The sequence below is a fragment of the Montipora foliosa genome, chromosome 2, assembly GCF_036669935.1.
Source record: "Montipora foliosa isolate CH-2021 chromosome 2, ASM3666993v2, whole genome shotgun sequence".
NCBI classification, from domain to species: domain Eukaryota; kingdom Metazoa; phylum Cnidaria; class Anthozoa; order Scleractinia; family Acroporidae; genus Montipora; species Montipora foliosa.
The window spans coordinates 35,608,752-35,616,139 of record NC_090870.1 but is presented as its reverse complement, the minus strand read 5'-3'; the positions used below and the strand labels follow the sequence as shown (position 1 = coordinate 35,616,139).

Below are 7,388 nucleotides of genomic sequence, written 5' to 3'. Positions count from 1 at the left end.
CACCATGTTGTGCTATTTAGCTTAAATTGAGATGTTTTACAAGGACCGAGCCTTTCATAATCGACGTTTCGATCACCTTTGCATTCAGATCAGCGCTCAATTGCAAAAAATGAGTCAGTAAACTTTGCAAAAGACAGGATAGAGTCGCACTGATGCTAAATTCTTCGTTCCTTCCAACAGGGAGTTTGGTATGTGGAAAACCGTGCTCAATAGGGAAGAAATTATGGGCAAGGTGTACGTAACTTTTTTGTTAGGGCTTTCCTGCCCAATTATTTAATTAAGGAATCAAAGTAGTTAATTTGACGATGCAAGACCTGTGCGAAGGGTGGTGTGGTTTGATAGTTTTCAGTTCCTTACGAAGGCCTTTCGATGGGCTGTTAATGGCAAACATTTGACGCCTACATACAATAAACCACGTTTGAACAAATGTTTATTGTAACGTTTCCTTTTTTCCTTCAAACTGGTGCTTGTAACATTTTTCCTTTTCATAAATAACGTATGTCTCGAATTAGACATATTTTTAAAACTATTTTCAATTGCAAGTTATGAGCACAAAGAAATCTACAGCTTAGTGGTTTTTCCCATAACAGACGGGTTCCTTTCGCGTTACGTACATACTGCATATCCTCGAATAGGCGCCGCGGGCTAACTTTAAGTTTTTTCTTACAACAACTGGACAGACCTTATTCTGGCTAAATTTATGTAACGAAAGGAGGAAAAACACAACGAATGAGTGCAAGCGCAAGCCCGTGCAGATAGCAATATGCGAAAATCACTTAAGCTGTCGTCTAGGGACTGTTTTTGTATTACAATGCAGGTATAGTTGGAGTTGACAAGGTTACAAAAGTGAAAATGGAAACAGGCTTTCCTTATAATGTCCTACAATGTAACACAAGTGGAGAGGGTTAGGCTTATTTGCTACTTTGGCCATGGGGATCTGGCGCTTATTCGAGGAAATAACCGCATTTACAAATTAAAGATATTTGGAATCTTGTTTACGACAAACGGGAAACGTGAGATACGCGTTTATGTTTTCTTTAAAAACTTTTTTCACAGATGAGAATAGTGCACGATAATTCTGCAAGGTGTTGGTGATAGGACAGAACTCAACTTCATAGACGCATGGCCATTTGTGCCGTTTGCCGTAAACGTCATTAAACAGTAAACAGTAAGTGTTACGGTTAAAACTAAGAACGTTTGAGCCTTTTTCCATGTCAAAAATGGAAACAATTATGAATTAGTGCAACGGTAATAGTGGAACAATTTATTTTTGGCCAAAGTACCATAATTGAAATAGAAACTTGAACAACAATATTTTACGCTCTAAAAGGGGAATGAAGGCGGTTAGTAATGTTGCTTCCCCTTAGATGAGTAAGATGGCGCCTTCACGAATTCTTCAACTCGTGCGCAGTACAAGAGAGCAAACTGACCAATTTACATTAGTATCGCTTGAGATGCATGGAGGGTACGGGTGCTGTTTTCGCACTTCTAACTAAGCAATTCCAGCACTGTTCTAATACATTTCTAAAATCCTTAAATCCACGTGGGAGCTTATTCCGTATCAAGCTCTTACTAAGAGAGTACTGACCTAGAATTGAGCGGCGCAGAAAATTCTGATTTTCTGGCATAGTTTCAGCTATAAATTTGATGCTCACTATATGCCGAATGTAATTTTACATACGTTAGTTAGAACTCTATCTTCATACACAGTCTTTTGGTTCTAGATTTGACACACCACCCTAACAAAAGCAGCACTCAAGCTATACCATGCTACCTATACCGTAACCGTTTAAACCAGGAAACAGGCTGATGGACCCCTTGAACCGACGAAGCTAGTTATACATATACAATCATGCTAGCTGTTTTAGCTCTTTGTTTCAATTACGGCTGCTCAGCTAACACTTTTTAAAGTCAGTTTGTTGGCAAAAAAATACAGCCTTCAGGGGAAGATCTAGGGGGAGATGACCTGCGGCCTTCTAATACAACTGGTATTCTGCAAAAAAAAAAACGTCACTCCCTCCTAAGAAAAATCCTGGATCCGCCCCTGGCCTTCTGTGCTGAGACTGGTGCTTACAAGAAGAACTTCTCAATTTATAGCTTACTGTTTCGTCTAAGTATCTGCCTTTGCGTCAAAGATATGAATGATTGACGGCATCTTATAATTAACAGTGTTAATGTATTCGATTGTCCGTCTTTTTAATAATTCACCTTTTGCAAAATTTCGTAGCAACCCAATCGTAGCTTCCAAGGTAATACCCTTCCTGAACGCACCCTCACCCTTGAAATTGAGGAAGCCATACTGTTATAAAAATGTATGGTAAAACCCGAAGGAATCCGATCTGATTAGTCAAAGTAAAGACAAAATTTATTTTCGCTGTTAATGAAATTTCATTACGCGTTTCAATGGTTAACGGTATTATCACTCATTCAACGTTTTCTGAAGACAAGATATTTTGAAGACCTATGTGAGCAGACATTGTTTAACTTGTAGATCTCTCATGAAACCTGCTCTGCTTTTAACCAAGCGAGGATCATTAGCTTTTTACCACTAATTTTTTTAACAATTGTCCATGGGGATTACCTACAACCGTGGACAAAATCTGTAGCAGTTAGAATTTAAATAGTTCCCAATTAGTTTGAATTTTAAATGTATACATATTTTAATGCCGTTGGTCTGTTCACATGAAACGTCAACGCAGTATCAAGAGTCTTTTTTTTCAATCATTCGCTTCCTCCTGTGGATCTCATTTTTTACAAAAAATTTGATGGCTGTCCATCCACGTTTGCTTAGTGCCCCTTGACTTTTGCGGATGCATTCGTCACAAGCATCTTTCCCAGGTACTACTCCTGAAGTAATGTACCTCCCCAGTTGACTCAGCACTGCCTTCTTTTCCTCGGAGGTCCACGGTCTTTTCTCCACCAGGCCTGAAAACAGAACGGAGATTGAGTGATTGACGAAAACATGATCTTGTCAATAGCTGTACAGTAATTACAACGACGTTTAAGTCAATTGATTCGCCAAAACTAGTTTATATCACTTTCTTTTGGTCTAAAAGGCCGTTTACTCGAGTGGTCAGGACTGTCTAAAAGTGGTTCGTTACCCATAAGTTTTGTTATAAACATAACAGTTCTGTTTTGGGTCCATAGGGTATTTCCATTTTGTGAGGTCGTGTTGAAAATCTGAAAGAAATTTAGTAGTGACTCCGTTGTGTGGTTGGCTATACGTATGCTTCTTTGGTGATGTTTTTAACACGGGAGATGTCTGTCTTATATGCCATAGTATTCACATAATAGGAGAAATGTCTCTTTATTCACTCAAAAGCAATCGGGGTGTAATGTAAGCGTATAAACTAAGGATTTTTGCCTTTTTTCCACACAATCTTTAGTAAGCTTACTTTTCTTACTCCTCGGTTCTGTAGCACTTGTTGAGACTTTCTTTTTACCTTTGGAGGAATCAGGACCTAAAATACGCATGTCAAGTTATTAAAAGAGCCATAATATATTTCGTCATAATAAGTCTAAGACAGAGAGGGTTTGGGTCTCTGTTAGCAATTATTTGCTTTAGTTTTATGGGTAAACTTCTTAATTGCGTGATTTCGATTATCAAGCTTAATTTCCAATAAAATTTATCAAACCTCGAAGATTTTATCATGTTTTTGTTTTTGGCTAATGTGCCGGCCAGATTTAACTGTAGTTTTTATTAACTTACTTATGTGGGAAGTCGGCGTCTGCTCTAGAGCTCTCTTTCCATTTGATCTTACCCGTGGACCTGTAATGTAAATGGTCAAGATGTCTAGGACATGGGGCTATATTCGCCTTGCCATTATTTTGCTAGCAATTGAAAAATACATATTTTGTCTAAAGGTCATGCAGGACTGTTGTTTGCATTACATATTAATTTGCTCAGCAAAGTGTTTGATTTCCACCATATGCGAACTATTTATGAGCAGTTATTGTGTAATCTTTTGTCAGTAGCTTGACTTACTTTTGGTTCTTTTTGGCATACGCAATGTGGCAGCATCCTCATCTGAACTTCGCGGACGACCTGGAATACACAAGGTTTTGCTCCATGAATTCTTATCAATTTGTACCCGTTGCGCAATGAATACTCTAAAACTTGCTTAAAGTGGGTCAAGCCAGTTTCAAAGCTTTCAAGTAACGTTCTAATTAGAAGGTTTGGCACTACAACATTGTATCACGTAACAGCAATGTGATGGTACCATATGACACATCGATTATTGCTGAACAAGATGAGGTCATTATTGTGATGTATTTAGTTACCTTGGCAACGGGAAAGCCCAGCAAATACACCCAATATTTTGGCTTTAATTGGTCATATCTCAAAAAAAACTGTGTGAACCCCATTTTTTATTACTGGAAAGTGATCAGAAGGCCAAGACAAAACTTTCTGCAAAGTTTAAAAATTCTGGACAGCGGATTCAGAGCCACGGATTCTGATTCTGCGGTACAAATTTTTTCTTAACTTCGCAGATAATTTCATCTTGGCCTTCTGATCACTTTCCGGCAACAAAAAATGGGGGTCACCGAGTTTGGTTTTGAGATATGAGTAAATAAAGCCAATATATATGGTGTTTTTGCTGAGGTTCCCTGTTGCCAAGGTAACTTATTACGACACAATCATGACCGTGTCTTGTTCAGGAATAATCGGTGTTTCATATGGCACCATAACATTGTTGTTACATGATACATCACTGTAGTGGCAAACCTTCTAAAGAGAGTGCTGAACTGTTTAGAGCCACCATGAGGTTTAAATAATTTTTTCCGTGAATAGTATACTAATAAAATAAACCATGATGACTTTTTCACCAATCATAACATGTTTTGTAGCACCGTGACTTAATTTCTTTTCTTACCATTATCCTCTGCAGGAAAATCTGGTAAGAACACCTTTAAATTGTTATCTCACATAGTCAATTATGACAGAATGAGTGCGTATTCACTTCGGCACTTTAGTCTAATTAACCCCTCCACACACCCACTCGATATGGACTGCGACATTGCCTGGCTGAGACTTATGATTCAGTTAAAAATGTTGTATGATCTTAGAAACAAAGAATCTTACCCTTTTATCGACTTTATTCGGTTTTTGAAAAGAAATTTACCTTTGACAGATATGATCGAGTTTGATAAAATTGTTTTCATGTTCATTATTCAACCGTTCCTCATCTGATCATATCAACGTCTAATAATATGGGTAGTCATGACTTACATTGACTTTCTATGGTATCCTCGTTCCCGTTGTCCTCTTTTTCCGAGGAGGATTCTGAAAGAACGAATGCAATCATGAATAACTAGTATTTATCAGTAAGTGAACTCTCTGAAAATACTCCCAATGTCAAAGCAAAATCTTCTCAATCCAGCTTTAAATAAAGTTCTAATTGTTATGTATTACTACCGTAAAGTTGCTCCACTGAACAAAATCTTTCCTTCATCAGATCATTAGACCCAGCTCCACAATTCACTTTAACTCTTCCTAAGTTTACCTTACTTAAATTAGTGTCTTCATGTCGTGGTATAATAGGAGAAATGTCTCTTCATTCACTCAAAAGCATTCGGGGTGTAATGTAAGTGTATGAACTAAGAATTTTTGCCTTTTTTTCCACACAATCTTTACTTAGCTTACTTTTCTTACTCCTCGGTTCTGTAGCATTTGCTGAGACTTTCTTTTTACCTTTGGAGAAATCAGGACCTAAAATACGCATGTCAAGTTATTAAAAGAGCCATAATATATTTCGTCATAATAAGTCTAAGACTATGTACTTATTGACTGAGTTGAGGTCGGGCAGGAAGAGAAAATATTTGGCGCGAGGTCTTGGCGTACGGACCGAGCGCAGCGAGATCTGTGCGCCATGACCGAGGGCCAAATATTTTCCTGTCCGGCCAGACCTAAACTCAGTCAATAAGCATTTTATCATATGGGCTCTTTACACTATTTAAGAGCACTCAGAAGATGAAGTTAGGGCAAAATAAAAAAACAAAAATCTGCCCAGAAAGTTTATCGAATATACTGTTTGCACTTGCTTTTCTGGCTGTAAATTACTTGGATGTTTAAAAGCGACGAAATCCCCTAAAATTGCACCGCACGGAGCAGTACGTGCTCTTAGCAGGGACGGCTTTTTTCGGCCCTGGGGCCCGTTTCTCGAAAGTCCCGGAAACTTTCCGGGCCCGAAAAGCCATTTGTGAACCTGCCAACCGCTTGTTGAGGAAAGCCGATCTTTTAACATGTTTTCAAGATAACAAAATGCAAACTGACTGTAAAGTTTGACGACTCAAATCCTCTCCGTTCTTGAGATAAAGAAGGAATTGTGACTCCCGTAAATGGCACGTAAAGTTTCAGACTTTCGAGAAACGGGCCCCTGCTCGCGCTAATGCGTACAGCCCTCATACAGGGATTTTCCCAATAGTTGCGCAATGAAAGCGCGCGCGGGGCCGTAAGGACAATATGATTAAGGGAGAGTTTGGGTCTCTGTTACCAATTATTTGCTTTAGTTTTATGGGTAAACTTCTTAATTGCATGATTTCGATTATCAAGCTTAATTTCCAATAAAATTTATCAAACCTCGAAGATTTTATCATGTTTTTGTTTTTAGCTAATGTGCCGGCCAGATTTAACTGTAGTTTTTATTAACTTACTGATGTGGGAAGTCGGCGTCTGCTCTAGAGCTCTCTTTCCATTTGATCTTACCCGTGGACCTGTAATGTAAATGGTCAAGATGTCTAGGACATGGGGCTATATTCGCCTTGCCATTATTTTGCTAGCAATTGAAAAATACATATTTTGTCTAAAGGTCATGCAGGACTGTTGTTTGCATTACATATTAATTTGCTCAGCAAAGTGTTTGATTTCCACCATATGCGAAATATTTATGAGCAGTTATTGTGTAATCTTTTGTCAGTAGCTTGACTTACTTTTGGTTCTTTTTGGCATACGCAATGTGGCATCATCCACATCTGTCTCATCTGAACTTCGAGGATGACCTGGAATACATAAGGTGTTAATCCATGAATTCTTATCAACTTTACCCGTTGCGCAATAAGTACTTTAAAACTTGCTTAAAGTGGGTCAATCCAGTTTCAAAGCTTTCAAGTAACGTTCTTATCAGAAGGTTTGGCACTACAAAGTTGTATCACGTAACAGCAATGTGATGGTACCATATGAAACATCTGTTTTTGAAAAGAAATTTACCTTTGACAGATATGATCGAGTTTGATAAAATTGTTTTCATGTTCATTATTCAACCGTTCCTCATCTGATCATATCAACGTCTAATAATATGGGTAGTCATGACTTACATTGACTTTCTATGGTATCCTCGTTCCCGTTGTTCTCTTCTTCCGAGGAGGATTCTGAAAGAACGAATGCAATC

General features: G+C 38.3%; 1 long non-coding RNA gene across 1 annotated transcript; it reads right to left on the bottom strand.

Annotated features, from left to right (window-relative positions):
* Window positions 1–2,641: 2,641 nt before the first annotated feature.
* Window positions 2,642–3,754, bottom strand: LOC137990729 (uncharacterized). The gene is made up of 3 exons (XR_011121552.1): window positions 3,710–3,754; window positions 3,396–3,461; window positions 2,642–2,925 (listed from the first exon to the last, which is right to left on the bottom strand). It is a non-coding gene; the product is annotated as an uncharacterized lncRNA (long non-coding RNA).
* Window positions 3,755–7,388: the final 3,634 nt, after the last annotated feature.